The following is a 19,676-nucleotide window of genomic DNA, read 5'->3' as shown; positions in this document are numbered from 1 at the left end:
ACTACTACATCTCACAACAATATGCCTAAATATTTGAAAAAGAAGTTAAAAAGTAGCAGACGGTTTTTCCAGCAGATGTATGCCCTCAGCCAATGTTTGATTATTTAAATATATATTGATTTCTGTTATGATTATTTAAATGTTTGGCCCTCCTATGGTGTAAGTTCCGAAGGAATGGGTCAATTTTGTTCCTTTCGTGTCGGACCTAAATAAATATGATATAAATATTGTGACGTGCCAGGTTTGGACTATATCGACTACTTCCAAAATTTTATATGAGAGATGTGATGATTTTTTTTAGAAATTTTCGTGAGTTACCAGATATAGACGACCGAAGTATTCCATTTTCATGCTAATACAGATAAAAAATATTGGTATGGAAATCGATCATTTATATCCAAGTTTATGCGAAATCATAAAGTCCGTATTCATCTCAGGTTCCTGGTTGAGAGAAATATTTTTAGATATAGCAAGTTGTAAGGAATCACTGACTTGTTTCGAAAGTTTCAAAGTTTGAAAACTGTGACCCTTTGTGGCTGAGGTGCCAGAAGGGGTTCGTAGATAGATATCATCTTCATAACAGATCTTGTGTTTGTATGTGTGAATTTTGAAGAGAGTTGGATGCTTATTTTGCTTTCTTTAAGAGTTTTGTTTTTCAAAATCTTAAACCCGACGTGGGGAGGTACCAGAAGATCTAGACCATATTTATAACAAATCTTGTGTTTATGGAAACATTGAGATGTACCAAGTCTGAATGGAATAAGATCTTAATCTCGCGTTTTATGAGCTTCATGGATATTCAAAATGTTGACCCTTTGTGGGGGAGGTACACCTTGTGGTACCTCATGAAGCTCATAGAACGCGGTGGTCGAGATATCCCATTTTCACAGCGGTGGTGAGTCGAGATATCCCATCTTCACAGCGGTGGTGAGTCGAGATATCCCATATTCACAGCAGATACTGTGTTGGTAGAAGTAATGGGATATATGAAATATGAAGAGAACCGGATGCTTATTTCGCTTTCTTTGAGCGTTTTTTTTTTTTTTTTTTTTTTAATCTTGAACCGTATTTGGGGGAGGTACCAGAAGAAATGGTCCGATCTCAACCATCTTTATAACAGATCTTGTATTGATGGCTCTATTGAGATGTACCAAGTCTGAATGGAATCGGATGGTAATTTCGCGTTTCATGATCGTTTTGGTTATTCAATACTTTGACCCTTTGTGGGGAAGGTACCAGAAGGGATTCACCGATATATCCCATCTTCACACCAGATCTTGTACGCACAAAAATATTGTGATATGTGAAATTTGAAGACAATCGGACTCTTATTTCGCATTTTATAAGAATTATAATTATTCAAAATGTTGACCCTTTGTGGGGGAGGTACTTGATGGAGTGGACCGATATTGTCCGTTTTCGCATCTGATCTTACACTCATGAAAATATTAGGATTTGCATAGTTGGGGCCGAAATCGGATTATTATTATTTTTGAAAATATCGACTTCTGGGGGGAGGTATTAAAAGACCGATACTGCCCCATGGATCTAAGTTGGGTAATAATATTACGATGTACCAAGTTTGGACAGACAGGCAGACAAACGGACGGGCATCGCTAGGTCGACTCCAAATGTTCTGAAACGGATTTGGTCCAAAGAGACCTGGGTTTTTAAACCGTTATTTCGATGAGGCTGAGGGTATAAATATAGATTTCTTTCCTATGGTGACTTATAGTGAAATTTTGTGAAGAATATATTTGTCTTTGACATCATCTTTCTAAAATAATTTTTTGTAGTAAAATTTTGCATAAACTCACATGAAATAGGGCATTACATCGAAAATGAGTTTTTAATGGATATGCATTTCTGGCGTTTAGGTAAGATTTAGAGTTCTAATGTCTTCTGGGACCTAGAGTAGAATTTTATGACAAATAATTTTGTCGACTGTTTTGACTTGCTTCGATCCCGCTTAAATGGAGTTTTTAACCATATTTTGCAAAAGGGCCAAAAAGACCCATTTAATCGAGCCGATTGAGGGATAAAATATTCGGCAAAAATAATCCTCACGGTGTTATCATTTATATTGTCGAGGACGCTATATATCTAATGACAGGGGATACCAAGGAATCTTAATCCAAAAATATCCAAAAAAAGGTGAAAGAGACCGAAACTTGCCGCCTCGATTTAGAACACTTTGCGATGTGAAATTTAAAAACACCGATACACGTGTCTTCTACTTTAAGCTCAAATTTCATTATCCGCTTGATTCTCCCCGTAATTATATTTTGTATTGTCGACTTCGAAATTTTCACCAGAGGTAAATTTTTCCCACATCGGAGAAATAAGTATTGATATGTCTCATAAAAACTTTTTCCACCGTTCCTACCGCCGACTTGACCAGACATGCCATTCGAACCCATTTTCGGGACTAGTAATGTGCCAACAGAAAAAATGGGATTTTTGGAAAAAAAATGTCTAAAATTGTAGAGACCCTCGAATCGTCCCATTGCTTCGTCGGTAGCTTCTATCTATATTAGTTAGAAATTTCAAGGAACATTTACAAATTTATTGAAACCGAATTTTTCTTTTGAGAAAATCTTTCTGAATGGCCCATTATTTGCTTTTTTTATTTTTTAAGAAGCTGCAGCACTATTTGTCCAATGTGGCTATTATTTGATATTTGGTGTGGCAAACAGGTGTTGTGTAAATGTAGTGGTGTAGGGTATAGCATTTCGACATTTAAAAGATTTTTTCTTACAATTTAAGACATTTATTTACTATTTCAACGGCTTTCTGTATTTTTTAATATAATATTTTATGCTTTGGTTAAGTTTTTAAAACATCTGAACATATTTAATTTCCTTTTATTTTAAAATTTTATATTTTTTTAATATTTGTTTATATACATATTTTTGCATATAGCCACTATATATACATATATATGAATTTTATTCTATGTTGATATTTCCTTTAACTTGACTACTTCATTTATTTCTTTTTTATATATAAATTAAATAATACATTTATCTTATCTGCACACTATAAAATTCAAAAATTTTATTTACATTTTTTATGGTAATTTATTTCAAATTGCATTTTATTTTATTATGATTTTTTATTTGTTTAAATTTTTTTTTTACACCAACTGCATATGACGATGGGGGACTACGACGACGACGACGACGATACGGACAAATTTCAAAATCACACGCGCAAATTGTATTTACATGGTTTTATTTCACAGTTGATAAGAACAAATTTTTATTTCGTTTTCAATTTATTTTACTTTATTTTTCTCTTCTCGTTTTCTTATTTTTTATTTCAAAATTGAAAAATTATTTTCTTTTTTGTTTAATTCGCTTGTGATTCCAATTTGGTTGATAGGTTATTTTATTCTTTTTTTATTATTATTTATTGTAATTTCTCTTCTTGTATTTTTTGGGTGAAATTCTCGTTTTGTTTTGGCTTTTTAATTTATTTCTTTTCAATTTCGTGTCGCGTTTTCACTTTAGATTTCCCAAGTCAGCACACGACCGTACTCTACGAAGATCTCAGCGATACTGAAAATAGGAGCACCCAACACATGCGGATAATAGTGCATTTGCGAAAAGTGTTTTTTTTTTCTTCATCGTTTTCTTTCGTTCTTTTGATTTGTTTGTTTTTTTTTCTGCTTTTTTTTTTGTATTTTGCCTTGCTTTCTTTCCATTTCATTCTCATCTTCTTTTACGTTATTTCTTTTCTACTTGAAATTCTACGGCGAAATTATCTATCTATTGGGGGCATTTGTTTTGAGTTCTAAAAGATACAGCGAAGAGCGAATACGAGAGGAGAGAAAATATTGTCATGTGTTGCTCCATTCGCCAACACAGCAGATAAACAGAGAGAACTTAAAGATACTACCCAGTTGGGGGCTCTCAGGGTTGGAAATGTGTGAATGACACAAATGAACGAAAAATAAAAAAACTGATGGGTTATTCATAATAAAATAATAGTAAAATACAATGGACTCAACAAAATAATTTTTAATTTTTTGACTTTATTTATTTGAATTCAACATCTATGAATTTGAAGAGTTTTTGTCAAGGGCCACCGGTGATTTTTAACGAATTTTCTAACGGAAACCAAAGTAATTAACAAATACTTTTTCAATTTTTCTTACAAAATCTACAAGCGAAATGTAGCAAAGTTGATTTTTGAGAACATTTTTTTTACGATTTTTTTTATAAACTTGTTTTTTAAGGACTCATTTTATACATTTTCTTATGGCAAACCGCAGACAAAAATATAGATTTTTTTTAAAGATTTTTAATTTTTTTCTAAGGAACTCCAATGGTTTTTTACAGGTTTTTACATCAGAACTATAAACGTGAACATTTGCAGAAATGAGGGTTTTTCTTGGATTTTTCAAAAAAAAAAATAAAATAATAATAATAATAATAAATAAATAAAATAATAATAATTTTTGACCCTCCAAAAAAGCGTATTTTTGTAGTATTGAATGATTCTTTTAAGGATGTTTTCATGATTTAAAATTTTTTTTCTTGTTATATCACAGCCCCCATGATTTTCTTTAATTTTTATAAAATTTCTCAGGGATCATCACAGCCTCCAATATTTTTTTTTGTTCTCAGTGGTCATCACAGCTATAAATATAGATTGCTTTCAAGGGTAGCCAATGTTTTTTTGTTTTTCCAAAAATTTTCTCAAGGATCATCACAGCTACAAAAGTGGAATTTTAAGAATTTTTTTATACCCTAAGAGATTTTTAATTTGTATCTAAGGAACTCTAATGGCTTTTTACAGGTTTTTGCATCACAACTATAAACGTGAACATTTGCAGAAATTAGTGTTTTTCTTGGATTAAAAAAATAAAAAAATAAATAAATAAAATAATAACAATTTTTCACCGTCCAAAAAAGCGTATTTTAGTAGTATTGAATGATTTTTTAAGGATGTTTTCAGGATTTAATTTTTTTTTTGTGTTATATCACAGCCCCATGATTTTTTTTAAATTTTTATAAAATTTCTCAGGGATCAACACAGCCTCCATTTTTTTGTTCTCAGTGGTCATCACAACTATAAATATAGATTGCTTCCAAGGGTCGCCAATTTTTTTTTTCAAAAATTTTCTCAAGTATCATGGCAGCTATAAAAGAGGAATTTTAAGAATTTTTTTTTATACCCTCAGCCATATGCCTACGTGGGCTACACATCAATTGGATACGACCAAAACGTGTCTCATCAAAATAACTGCGTTCGACCCTTGGTCCTTTTGGACCAAATCCGTTTCAGGACATTTAGAGTTAGTCTAGGGATGCCTTTCAAACATTTGCTGAGGCCAAAACCGATTAATAATTTTTAACTTCAGAACTCCATCGCGGATTTTTATGAATATTTCTGAAATTTGTTCAAATCAAGAAAAGAGATTTTGCAGTATATTGCTTGGAGTACTATTAGGACTATTTATACCCTATACCACAAGGTGGTCAGGGTATTATGTCTTTGTGCATTTGTTTGTAACATGCAAAAGGAAACGAGATAGACCCATAGTTCCTTTTGATGATCTGCATAGAATCATATTCTGAGTCGATTTATGCATGTCCGTCCGTCCGTCCGTCTGTCCATGTATTTTTGTAAACAAAGTACAGTTCGCATTTATTGCCCTATCCAGATGAAATTTTGCACAAATCATTTGTTTGGCCCAAGGAAGAACCCTATTGAAATTGGAGATAATCGGTCGAAATTTAGATATAGCTCCCATATATATCTTCGTCCGATTTGCCTTTTATTGTGCACCAAACGTGAAATATCAGTCCGAAAAGTATGGAATTTTGCACATACGATCAGATTGGACCTGAAAATAAGTATGCCAAATTTTATCGAAATCGGTTCAGATATAGCTATAGCTCCCATATATATTGTACATCCGATTTGTTATTTTTGCCCTCCGCAGCCGTAATATGCACTCTGTAACAACAATATTTGGGGAAATATATCAAATACAGCTTAGAAATACATTTGCTAAATTTTATCGAGATTGGTTCAGATTTGGATATAGCTCCCATATATAACTTCGTCCGATTTACCTTTGATTGTGCACCAAACGTCTAATATTTGCCCAAATTGGATGAAATTTGGCACTTATGATTGAATTGAGTCTTGAAGCTAGTATGTCAAATTTGGTGAAGATCGGTTCAGATATAGCTATAGCTCTCATATATACTGTTCATCCGATTTGTCATATTTGTTATCCACAGCCGTAATATACACTCCGTAACAACGATATTCAGGGAAATATATCAAATACAGCTCAGAAATATATTTGCCAAATTTTATCGAAATTTTGGATATAGCTCCCATATATATTTTTATCCGATTTCAAAATAACTGTGCACCAAATGGGCAATACAAGTCAGAATTTAAAAGATACAAATGCTTCGGCATATTTAGTCCTTTGAACATTAAATTATAATTATAATGCCATAAAAACTTTTAATTGTTTGCGCAGCAAAATTAAATTAGCAAAGTGGTGTAGGGTATCATAAAGTCGGCCCCGCCCGACTTTAAGACTTTCTTTACTGGTTTTTAGATAACACAGTTCACACCACTGTTCTTTTGGGGGTATGTACGTCAGAGAGCAATGACTCGCTCAATTCCACTCATTTAATTACACTCAATGTTGATTCATAGATGAATTCGCTCTGAGTTTCGGTTTGGGGTCAATTTTGGCCCCAAAATGTATACACACACACACGTGCACAAGTGTTTACATTTTTGTTGTAGTTGTTTGGTTTCTTCTCTTTTTTCATAATTTTGTGAGATTGTAGGGTATTCTATTGTTAGATGCACCAGGTAAATGAAATTGAACAGACTACGAAATATGTATGGAATATGGAAAAAATGCCACTTTTATTTTTTTTCCTGAAGAAGAAAATATAAAAAAAATTGATGATTTCCTTTGAAATTATCTTTATTTCAAAGAAATCATATTTTTTTTTAATTTATTTTTCATCTTCAGGACAAATCACCCTTAAAACGTGATATGGGTTCAAATTACGTCCCTGATTCTTTGATCTCAAGTCTCGTTCTATGAAAATGTGAAATTGAAACATTTATTTAAGAAGGTAATGTCTAATGAAAAAAAATTTGAAGGAAATATTTTTAATTTCATATATTATAGAACAGATTATACATTTTTTTTTTTTTTTTTTTGGTAGAATATGAGTTTTAAGTAATTTTTTTTCCATTTAAATTAATTTTTTTTGGTAATTTTTAAAGTTTAGAGGAACTACAACCTCATGACCATCTTTTTTCCTACTTTTCTTGAGGGGAAATATTATAAAGCTTGCGTAAGTCAGTATGGAATTTATTCAGCAATGCTGACGACTTCCGTTTCTTAATAATCGAAATCCCTCCTTCAACTGACATATATGTGAATCAAAACCAGTAAAGAAAGTCCTAAAGTCGGGCGGGGCCGACTTTATGATACCCTACACCACTTTGCTAATTTAGTAGAGTTCCGCATAACAATTAAAAGTTTTTATGGGAGAATTCAATCATACACGCTATGATTATAATTATAATTTAAAGTTCAAAGGACTAAATATGCCGAAATCAGGTAAAGATATATATGGGAGCTATATCCAAATCTGAACCGATCTCGATAGAATTTGGCAAAGATATTTCTGAGCTGTATTTGATATATTACCGTGAATATCGTTGTTACGGAGTGCATATTACGGCTGTGGGTAACAAATACAACAAATCGGATGAACAATATATATGGGAGCTATAGCTATATCTGAACCGATCTTCACCAAATTATATTACCTTCTAGACTCAATTCGGCCGCATGTGCCAAATTCCATCTCATTTGGGCAAGTATTAGACATTTGGTGAACAATAAAAGGTAAATCGGACGAAGTTATATATGGGAGCTATATCCAAATCTGAACCGATCTCGATAAAATTTGGCAAAGATATTTCTGAGATGCATTTGATATATTTCCCCAATTATTGTTGTTACAGAGTGCATGTTATGGCTGCGAAGGACAAAAATGACAAATCGGATGAACAATATATATGGAAGCTATAGCTATACCGATTTCGATCAAATTTGGCATACTTATTTTCAGGACTAATTTGCTTGTATGTGCAAAATTCCATACTATTCGGGCTAATATTACACGTTTGGTGCACAAAAAAAGCCAAATCGGACGACGATATATATGGGAGCTATATCTAAATTTTGACCGATTATCTCCAATTTCAATAGGGTTCGTCCTTGGGCCAAACAAATGTTGTTTGGAAAATTTCATCTCAATCGGATAATAAATGCGACCTGCATTTTGTTTACAAGAATACGTGGACAGACGGACGGACGGACATGCATAAATCGACTCAGAATGTGATTCTATGTAGATCATCAAAAGGAACTATGGGTCTATCTCGTTTCTTTTTGCCTGTTACAAACAAATGCACAAAGACATAATACCCTGACCACCTTGTGGTGTAGGGTATAAAAATACAAAACTCCTAACATTACTCACTCTTCGCCAAAATGCCTTTGTGCAAACTTCCAAAACACAAAATTTGAAAATTTTCCACTTGAATCTTCTTCACATGACCAAATATCTTTGCTTCTTTTTCAAAAAAAATGAACAAAAAAATTTCCTTTGTAGCTGCACTTAAATTACACTGCGTGTTGCAAAACCCAAAAAAAAAAAAAAAGAACGCCGAAGCAAAGGTCCAATAAAAGCAGCAACCCAACAAAAATCCTAAATACCAAAGGAAGCCACGTAGAGGAAACATGAAACACCGAAATTGATACAAGACAACAAACAAATAAATAACCGCTTGAAATATAAACAGCTGTTACATCTCGGACTGTTTTGGCTGGTAGTTGTTGGCTGTATGTCTGTCTGGCCTATTGGCTGGCTGACTGACTTGGCTAATGCAGTGGGATTTGCACAGAAAAGCGAAACAAAACAAACGAGACACCACAAAAGCAACAGCAACAACAACATCGTGAGCAGTATGGGTGAATATCGTCGCCGCCACAATGCGAATGACTTCAAGTAATGAACTCGGCAAAGTTGATTCCGCCACTGCCACGAAACAGATATAACCGACAAATGCATTCATAAATATAGATACAAGCTGATAGTCCAGTATGACTAACGATGTCGCTACTGATAGTTTCTTTTTTTCTTTCTGAAGGAATGGCAGAGATATGAACCTGAATTTGAACCTTAAAGATTTATCTTTCAAAGGATGAGAACAGAAATATTTTTTGGAGGGCCAGCATGTTTTAAATTTTTAAAGATTTTCTCTAAACGTGTTATTTTCTAAAAAAATATTCTTGAGGACTATTAGAGCTACAAAACTTCGATTCGAAAAATTTGAAAGTATCATTATAGCTGCAGTTGTGGCTTTTAAAGAAATTTCCAGAAGATCATCGCAGCAATAAACTTTTATGGTTGTATTGGTTGTTGGAAAAATGTTTTTAAAATCCACTTTGCCAAAGTGGGATTTCAAGATGCTTTCTTGTGGATGGACAAAGCTACAAACTAGGATATTTAAACAATTCATTTTACAGCACAAACTTAGATTTGTTTATGGAATTTTCTGATGGATTCTCAGAGTTATATATGTGGATTTTATAGGACTTTTTAGGTCAGCTAAGCCATAAACCCTGTATTTGTAAGGATTTTTTATGGTCCTTTTCTACGAGAGCTAAAAACCCGGATTTTTAAGAATATTTTCAAGGGACACCACTGTTTTTCTAACCTCAGCCATATGGCTAAAGAGGGTATACAATTTGAGATAAAAAACTGCAGCAAAGTCAAACGCCATAATTTTTACATTTTTTTTAAATTTAGTTGAACAAAAGCAAAAAATGTCGGAAATAGCATCCAATTTCAGAATTATTTTAGTTCGAATTGGTCACCTTTGGTACGAATTATGGCCTTCAAACGGCCATAATGTTGCTCTGCGGTATTTTGGCCTATTCCCGGCGAAGCGCTTGCTTGAGGTGATCGACACAGTATTTTTTACTGCCAACCTTGCTTTCCATAATACTCCAGACACAATATTCTAACGGATTGGTATTCGGAGATTTTGGTGGCCACTGTGCGCTGGATATGAAGCGAAGAACCTCATTTTGTAACCAACCTTGCTTTTCAAAATACTCCAGACACAATAGTCCAACGGATTGGTATCCGGAGATTTTGGTGGTCATTGTGCGCTGGATTTGTATCCGGAGATTTTGGTGGTCATTGTGAGCTGGAAAAGAAGCGAGGAACCTCATTTTGTAAACAATCTAGGGTGACGCGTGCTGAGAGCGATGGTGCTGAGTCCTGTTGGAATATCCAAGGTCTGTGGCCAACATGTTTGCGTCCCTAAGGCTTTAATACGCCCTCCAGAATATGTTCGTGATAATATTCGGTATTTATTCTCATTCCACCGTCGATTAATACGAGCGAATAGCGATCATGGGCAGTTATGGTAGCCCACACCGTAACCATGGCCGGTGCTTGAGTTCTGGTGGCCAACCGAAGGTGTACATTTTCAGCTGACCTCTTTGGCAAGAAGACACGATAATTTTTTTTGTTTACCAACTGCTGAACAACGAATGTTTTTTCACCGGAGAAAACCAAATTCGGCAAATCGACACTTCCGGCCAAGCGAAGCAACTCTTTCGCTCTTTTGAGTCTATTTTCTTTCTGTTGCGGTGTAAGATCTTGCACTTTTTGGAATTTCAAAAGCTCAACCCCGAGCTGATTTTTCAACATTTGCCGAATGGAATATTGCAATATGTCCAGCTTACAAGCCATTTTTCGGCCACTGCGACTGGTGTTTCAATCAAGTCGCTTCTTTACTTTTCGAACCATTTCTGCTGATGTTGCTGTTTTCTTCCGTCCACTTCCTTGACGTCGGGCTACGCTACCAGTATCACGGTAACGAGCGATGGTATGAGACACAAAAGATTTATTCACATTTAAATGCTGAAGTGCTCTAACGGTAGCCACTTGTGGTTTTCCAGCCAAATATAAAGAAATCATACTATCACGCTTGAATTCCATCACGAATAACTTTTTTTCTGGAAAATTCACACCAAAATGCTTTTGTATGCTTGCAAACAATATACAGGGCTATCACTGGAATGATTTTAACAGCTGTCGGACGAGTGGCTTAGAAATGACAGCAGTCTGAAATTGGTTGCAGTTGTTTCATCTCACCCTGTATGCTAACCAAGGTCGACAAAGAATATTATGCTGATGGAGAATATATATGTTTTATGAGGTTTGAATGTCTTGGTTTTACGTAGCAATGGAATAGCAGGAGGTCGAGTCCGATTTTGCTTGCCTTAAAAATCGAAGTTTTGTAATCGACTTCATGATCAGATTTTTCGAGAATTTTCTTTATTTTAATGACAGCCAGAAAGTATTCTGGTGTTGTGGTTCTTTACTATTTTCAAAATATCTACAAAAATTCAGCCGATGCCACTTTTGCTGGCTAACCTACAGATCAGAAAATTATCGTAAATAATATAATCGAAGTAAATACTACTTTCCAAAGAACAGTCAGTGTAAGCCAACGTCCACACCAGATATGCCGCAAAACACGTCGAATAGTGGTAAGAATATGTTCTAGACTACACATTCCAGCAAAAAATACTCACTTAAAATCGGCTGACAAGCCCATTATTTTGACAAGGCATAATTTTTCGATTTTTTCGTGATCAGAAAGTCACTACTTGTCACGGCCGACAAATCCGGTATAAAACAATGGGTTGGCAATCCGATTTGTAATAAGTATTTTACTGAGCACCCCGTGGTTTCAGTCAAATATTTTGAGTTGTTTCAAATTAAATGACAAATTCACAATACTCCCTTTCCACCGTGTAGGTCATCAAAATTGACAACTATCAGACATCGATTCCCATACCTACACCAAGTGTATGGGACACCCGTCGTATGTATGTATGAGCGTACCTAAATGCATACATATGTACAAGCATATATTTATTTATTTGAGTTTCAGATTCGTTTTTCTTTTGTTTTCTGTTTGTTTTGCATTAAATGTGCTGTTCTACGGTTGCCATTTCCCGCAAACAGCCAAAACCCGGCAGCCGCAGCAGTTAGCCAACACAAAACCGTCTGAACACAATGCCGTTAATCAACCTGTAGTCACGTTTGCAACACAAAAACCCCGACGAAGACCACAAAGACGACAAGAATGGAAACCGCAACAGAAACAACAACAACATCAGCAGCATAAACAACAATGAGGAGCAACAGCTTTACAGCCGCAGCAGCAGCAGCAGTGAAGACGAAAGCAACAAAAGTGAGAACAAGACAGCCACGAACAGACGAATACAACAAAAAGAAAATTGAAAAGGAATTGCCCCCAACAAACCATCGTCGCCGCCAACAACAGTTGGCGCAAATGGCTTCCGTACAACGGCGGCGTATTTGCGGTTTTGTCGAAAAATTATCTACCAAAGAAAAATACCTAAATACCCAGCAGACAAACAGACAGACACACATACACAGAGAAAAGAACTCAATCTCTCTCACCGACAAATAACACAAACAGAGGCACGGAGAATAAAATGACGTTTCTGTCTTTGTTGCCGGCATTTGATAGTCAACCAACTGAGCGGGAGAGAGAGCCAATTATAATTTAGTCAAAAGAGCGAGATGAATTTCGAATGAGTAGAAAAATGTTCATAAGATAAATATTTCAGAAGTGAGCTTTTTAAACTCTCCATTCCAAAAGCTTAAACTCAAGAGAGAGCCCCCAGTTCGTTGGAGGCCAATGTTTTGACATGGCAATGATAAATTGGTTTTTGTTCAATTTTTACCGTTAAACGAATCCGTAAATACAAATGCGTTGCGAAAGCTGTCAATGGAACCAGGAAACGGAAATATTAGCGAATGTAAACAAAACAAAAGAAAAACATGAATAAATTTGGGAGGAGTGGCAGAAAATGATACGAAATAGAGTTAATCAATGTTTATTGGCGGAAGGGATTGGTTTTTAATAAATAAAGGGAATATTTCAATGACGGCATTCCTTTTAAAAGATCTAATGGGTTTCTGGTCTCCATGAAAAGATCTCTCTATGAGAAAAAAAAAATAGTCTGCTTCTGATCTTCTATGAGAAGACGGACCTTCTGGTTTTCTCTGAGAAGACCGACCTTCTGGTCTTCTATGAGAAGACCGACCTTTTGGTCTTCTATGAGAAGACCGACCTTCTGGTCTTCTATGAGAAGACCGACCTTCTGGTCTTCTATGAGAAGACCGACCTTCTGGTCTTCTATGAGAAGACCGACCTTCTGGTCTTCTATGAGAAGACCGACCTTCTGGTCTTCTATGAGAAGACCGACCTTCTGGTCTTCTATGAGAAGACCGACCTTCTGGTCTTCTATGAGAAGACCGACCTTCTGGTCTTCTATGAGAAGACCGACCTTCTGGTCTTTTCTGAGAAGACCGACCTTCTGGTCTTCTATAAGAAGTCCTTCTGGTCTTTTCTGAGAAGACCTTCTGGTCGTCTATAAGAAGACCTTATTCTGGTCTTCTATGATTCTTTTATGATAGACCTTCTGGCCTTCTGGTGTGCTAGGAGAAGACTTTTTTGATCTTCTGGCCTTCTTCCAGAAGACCTTCTCCGTAATTTGGTACTTCAGATTTTAGGTATTTTGAGGGCATTATCCAAATTTTCAATCAATAAAAATTTATTTATAGCCTTTTAAAATATTTTAGAGTCACCCGATGCAAATTAAATTTAATGTTCTAATGACAGGCACACATTTATTTTAATTAATTAATGAATTTTAATAAAAAATAATAAAGTTAATGATTACAGAAAATCAATTATTACCATCCTTAAGGACTACCTTTCATATATTCGCCTAAACGAGCAACAAAATCACAAGCTCGTGTAATGTTGCCAAAGCTAAACTTTTAAAAGTTCCCCCTGCCGAACAAGAAAAACATTTTCCTCCCAAAGAGATTTAAATAAATTAGCAAAACATAAAATTTCGTTTTCCAATCTTTTGCTAAAGAAAACCTTTTTTTCCCCAACAATCTCCATTGGCGTTGTTGTTGTTGCTGTGTTTGCAAAGGACCCAAAGAAAATAGAAAATAATAAATTCTATGCCAACAACAGAAAAAATGTTGGGAGTGTGTCCTACAACATTGCCAGCGAATCGCTAACATGTGCATAATTAATTGGTTTCAAGTGTTCTTTCCACGCTCCTCCAACTTGTTACGCTGTGCCATGTTTCATTTTCAATTCGCAGCTGGGCTATGCATACATATGACTCCAAGTCAGAGGCTCCTACCACCCAAACACCACTGCCATGGCCGCAAAAAAACATTCGTTTAAAAATATGGCTACTGGCAGGCAAAGTGTTGGAACCGAAGAAGAATACTTTTCAATGCTTAGCAAACGAAGTCTAGGCAAAGTGGTTGGGAATTTCCTATTTTTGTTTTTCATGCCATCCAGAGCTTTGTTTGATGCGCGTTTTTTTGTTGTTGTGGTGGTGCTTTAGCAGCTAATGTTAGGCTCGCTAGCTCGCTCGTGTTGGTGACGTTTCTGACATGTATTAAATAACGAAAATTGGTTTATGTCCTTTTTAGTATGTGATTTTTGCTGTTGTTGTTATCGGGATCGGGACCGGCAGCAAATATAGGAGAATGATTTGGAGAAAAGGAAAGAAAAGAAGAGCACGAGTTCTTCTATTGGCCATAGTAGAGCAGGATGTCTTCTACAATATCTAGAAGAGCAGGAGGTCTTCTATGCTCCATAGAAGAGCAGGAGGTCTTCAATGCTCCATAGAAGAGCAGGTGGTATTCTATGCTCCATAGAAGAGCGGGAGGTCTTCTATGCTCCATAGAAGAGCAGGAGGACTTCTATGCTCCATAGAAGAGCAGGAGGACTTCTATGCTCCATAAAAGAGCAGGAGGACTTCTACGCTCCATAGAAGAGCAGGAGGACTTCTATGCTCCATAGAAGAGCTTGGGGTCTTCTATTGTCCATGGAAGAGCTTGAGGTCTTCTATTCGCCATAGAAGAGCTAGAGGTCTTCTATTCGCCATAGAAGAGCAGGAGGTCTTCTATTGTCCTTCTATGGATAATAGAAGGCCTTAAGCTCTTCTATGGACAATAGTAGACCTCCTGCTCTTGTATGGACAATGGAAGACCTCAAACTCTTCTATGGACAATATTATCAATAGAAGAGCTACAGATGACCTGGGGGTCTATATATAGCCCATAGAACACCTGGAGGTCTCATATAGTCCATAGAAGACCTGGAGGTCTCATATAGTCCATAGAAGACCTGAATGTCTTCTATTGTCCACAGAAGACCTTAAGGTCTTCTATTGTCCATAGAAGAGCTTGAGATGAAGTCTTCTATTGTCCATAGAAGAGCTTAAGCTAAAGTCTTCTATTGTCCATGGAAGATCTTGAGATCTTCTATTTGCCATAGAAGAGTTTGAGGTCTTCTATTTACCATAGAAGAGATTGAGGTCTTCTATTTGCCATAGAAGACCTGGAGATCGTTCATCTCTGCATAGAAAATCTGGAAGTGTTCTATCTATTTATCCACTTCTGTGTCGCATATCCGAATGTCGTCTATCTGCATTGAAGATTATCAGGACTTTAATCCTGCCTAAAGAAAACTCAAGTGGCCGCAAGAACATCCTCCCCACATATGCTTGGAAACGAAGGACATAGGTAAAGGAACTTCTTCCCCTAAATCGCCAGCCACAATCAACGAACAAATCTCCCTTTTGATACTTAAATTGAATCAAAAGGCAAAAAAAAAAACGGAACGTGGCACAAATGATAAATCCTTCAACAACTATTGTCGCCAAACACAAGTTTGGTTTTCACATTTCTTAGTTTAGTCCTCCTGGACAATGATTGTGGCCATCCCCCGCTCTCTAATGGCTTAACAACATTATGAACGTTCGTTCGGTCACAGAGCCTTGACCAAATAAATATCAACTTACATTCTACGATTCCATTCTTTTTGAGTTTTTCTTTCTTTTTGCAGTCATCCATCTTTATACGCTTGATTGGGACATCAACCTTTTTTTTCTTTGAGAAGTGTGAGAGGATGGAAAGGGGGGTGGAGAAAGAAAGAGAAATCATAATAAGCATGAGGCTATTGTATTCCTCAAAAGCAGTGAAAAAGGAAAAAAATCAATCAATAATATCTATGAATGCATTTTATCCATGTTCTTTGGAATTTCAAGATTTTTAATGGCATTTTCTTGCCACATTTTTTGCAGACAAAGTGTTTTTTTTTTTGGCATTTGAAGTGTTTCCTTTTTTTATTGCAGGGAGAACGAACTTCGATGAGGGCAATTGAGCGGTCAAGCCTTTGTTGAACAGTGGCAAGTTTTAAAAGTGGTTAATGACGGCGGAATAGCGGCAACTATTTAAAAATGTTTGGACACATTGGAGCTAAACCATGCTTTTAATATGCAGATCGATCTACTTTGGACTCATTAAAAAATATGTAGGTTAAACTCATTTTTTTAGATCTATAAATAAGCTAGACAAAAAATACAGATTTGTTGACCTCATGTGAACCCGTCGTCTGGTGTCACGCACAGTCACCCCAGTAACCACCGTAATTATTATTTTCATATATAATTACCTCCAATTAATGAGATTAGTGTTAGTTTTTTGTTAGTTATTTTTTTCGAAAGTACTTACCCACTTTACGACGCGCACGCCAAAGCACTGGCGGTGCTGTGTTATTTGGTGAAGCCAGTGTGACGTTTTAAAATTTAACGTAGACAGGGAAAAAAATCTGCAAAAAAATAAATTATTTAATTAGGTCGGATTGCATTAGTTTTAGAGCAAAAAAAAAAATAGAATAAATGTAGGCCAAATTCAAAAAGGGAAAGTTGGACTCTTTCAAACTGAAATCAGAAATAATGAATGTATTTTTAAAATACTAAGCTATAATGATTGGATGATTTAACCCTCGGATGGTTGAGTCAAAAAATTTTTAAATTTTAAACTTTTTATTTATTTAAATTATTTTTTTTTACATTTTATAAAAAAAATTTACCTTGTTATGGAATCCAGAAATGCGGATTGCATTTTGAAACATTTTTGTAAAAAAAAATCTCAGTTACAGGGTTAGATGAAAAAAAAAATGCAACCAAATTCAGACTGCTGTTTTTTTCTAAGCCACTCGTCCGACAGCTGTTAAAATTATTCTAGTGACAGCTCATTTTTACAAGCGTACAAAAGCATTTTGGTGAGAATTTTCCAGAAAAAAAAAAGTCATTCGTGATGGAATTCAAGTGTGATAGTGTGATTTCTCTATAGGGTTGCCCATATTCGACGGACCTTTAGGACCATTCCAATCGACGAGGCTTGTCCGCAGGCAACATTCTTTGCGTCAATTGTATTTTGTACGGGAACAAATGCAAATCAATGCGAATAATCCGTTGTAAAGTGGACCGAGCCATGCCCAACTGCTGAGAACGGCGTTTTTGGGATGTTCTTGGGGACCTCTCAACACTGGCTTACCACTGGAGCCTTACCAGTCGAAAATTTTTCGTATAAACGCTTAATGGTGTTCTTAGAAGGCGCACTTCTCACATTTTTTAATGTTTTAAAAGCACGTTGAGTTTTCACAATTGACTTCTTCTGTTGAATGTAAATTTCAACTATTTCAGAGCGCTCGCGTGGCGTGTATTGGTTCATGGTAAAAATCAGCTTGGACTGACATCTTTGTCAAAAGTTATGGCGTTGCCAGATGGGTCCGTCGAATATAGGCTACCCTGTATTTGCCTGGAAAACCACAAGAGGCTATCGTTAGAGCACTCCAGCATTTAAATGTGAATAAATCTTTTGTGTCTCGTACCATCGCTCGTTACCGTGATGCTGGTAGCGTAGGCCGACATCAAGGAAGTGGACGGAAGAAAACAGCAACATCAGCAGAAATGGTTCGAAAAGTAAAGAAGCAACTTGATCGAAACCCGCGTCGCAATGGCCGAAAAATGGCTCGTGAGCTGAACATATCGCAATATTCCATAGGACAAACATTAAAAAATTAGCTCGGGGTAAAGCTATTGAAATTCCAAATAGTGCAAGAACTTACACCGCAACAGAAAGAAAATATACTCAAAACAGCTAAAGAGTTGCTTCGCTTGGCTGAAAGTGGTGAACTGCCGAATTTGGTTCTCTGCGGAGAGAAAACATTCGTGTTTACTTGCCAAAGAGGTCAGATGAAAATGTGCGCCTTCGGTTGGCCACCAGAACTCAAGCGCCGGCCATGGTGATGGTGTGGGCTACCATAACAGCCGATGGTAGCTCTCCGCTCGTATTAATCGACCGTGGCATCAGGATAAATGCCGAATATTATGGCGAAAATATTCTGGAGGGTGTATTAAAGCCTTGGCCACGCAAACATTTTGGCCGCAGACCTTGGACATTGCAACAGGACTCAGCACCATCACACTCAGCACACACCACTTAAGAATGGTTACAAATAGAGGTTCCTCGCTTCATTTCAAGCCCACAATGGCCACCAAAATCTCGGGATACCAATCCGTTGAACTATTGTGTCTGGAGTATTTTGAAAAGCAAGGTTGGCACTAAAAATACCAAAATGTCCATCACCCTAAGCAAGCGCTTCACTGGGAATGGGCCAAAATACCGCAGAGCAACAATCAGGCAGCGTGTGACGGTTTCATTGACCAATTCGAACAAATCTAAACTTATTCTAAAAGTTGATGCTATTTCCGGCTATTTTTTCTTAAATTCAATAAAATTTAAAAAAAGTAAAAATTATGGCTTTTGACTTTTTTGCAGTTTTTATCTCACCCTGTATTTTCTTGACTAGCGTAAAATTCTACGACGACTTAGTATTGTCCGTCTGTTGTAATCACGCTAGAGTCGAAACGCATAAAGGTAGAAAGGAACCTTGCCTTGTCTGCAGGCAATTCAAGTTCGAAGATGGACTATATCGGTCCACGATATCGCATGGCCCTTATATAACGGCAACCCCGATATTCGGTATTTTGAAGACTTTAACCACATTTTCCAATGGAATTGTCTGGAATTCTACACAAGGAGTTCTTCGTGGCTACTTTACCCCCTGAAAAAGAAGTGTCTATATAGGTCCACCATACGGTAAATCCCCCATATAATGGTAACTCCCGATATTCGATATCTCATGATTTTAGCCACACTTTTCAATGGATTTGTCTCGAAATCTACACAGGGAGTTCCTTCTGAGTGCTGTGCCCCCTGGAAGAGAATTGTCTACATTGGCTCACGATATCGTATATCCCCAATACGACGGTAACCCACGACATTCGGTATTTTGATGATTGTAGCCAATTTTTTTAATGGAATTGTCAGAAAATCCACACAAGGAGTTTCTTCTGAGTTCTTTGCCCCCTGGAAGATAATTCTCTATATAGGATCACGATATCGTATAGCCTCCATACAACTGTACCCGTGGTATTCGGTATTTTGAAAATTTTAGCGACATTTTTTATTGTTTCAATGCGTATTTATAGTTCCTAATGGGTACTGCAGCCGATGACAAAAAACTACTTATGCCGGCCCACATCTTCGTATAGCCCCATATAACGGTTTTACTTTGAGCTGTATTTTTAGACGGAATTTTTT

The 19,676-nt window shown here is 36.3% G+C and overlaps 1 protein-coding gene across 2 annotated transcripts in view; it reads right to left on the bottom strand.

Annotated features, from left to right (window-relative positions):
• Positions 1-19,676, bottom strand: part of LOC101895958 (dual 3',5'-cyclic-AMP and -GMP phosphodiesterase 11) — a 228,749-nt gene that overhangs the window by 166,730 nt on the left and 42,343 nt on the right. Inside the window, exon 3 of one of the 2 annotated variants that reach the window (XM_020037344.2) lies at positions 16,737-16,833. The gene's annotated coding sequence lies outside the window, so the exon portion shown is untranslated. Of the gene's footprint in view, positions 1-3,065; positions 3,964-16,736; positions 16,834-19,676 lie in introns of those variants that run through there. The other variant, XM_059124591.1, reaches the window with a different exon arrangement.

Source organism: Musca domestica, unplaced genomic scaffold (genome assembly GCF_030504385.1).
Source record: "Musca domestica strain aabys unplaced genomic scaffold, Musca_domestica.polishedcontigs.V.1.1 3, whole genome shotgun sequence".
NCBI lineage: Eukaryota > Metazoa > Arthropoda > Insecta > Diptera > Muscidae > Musca > Musca domestica.
This window is presented reverse-complemented; position numbering and strand designations above follow the sequence as displayed.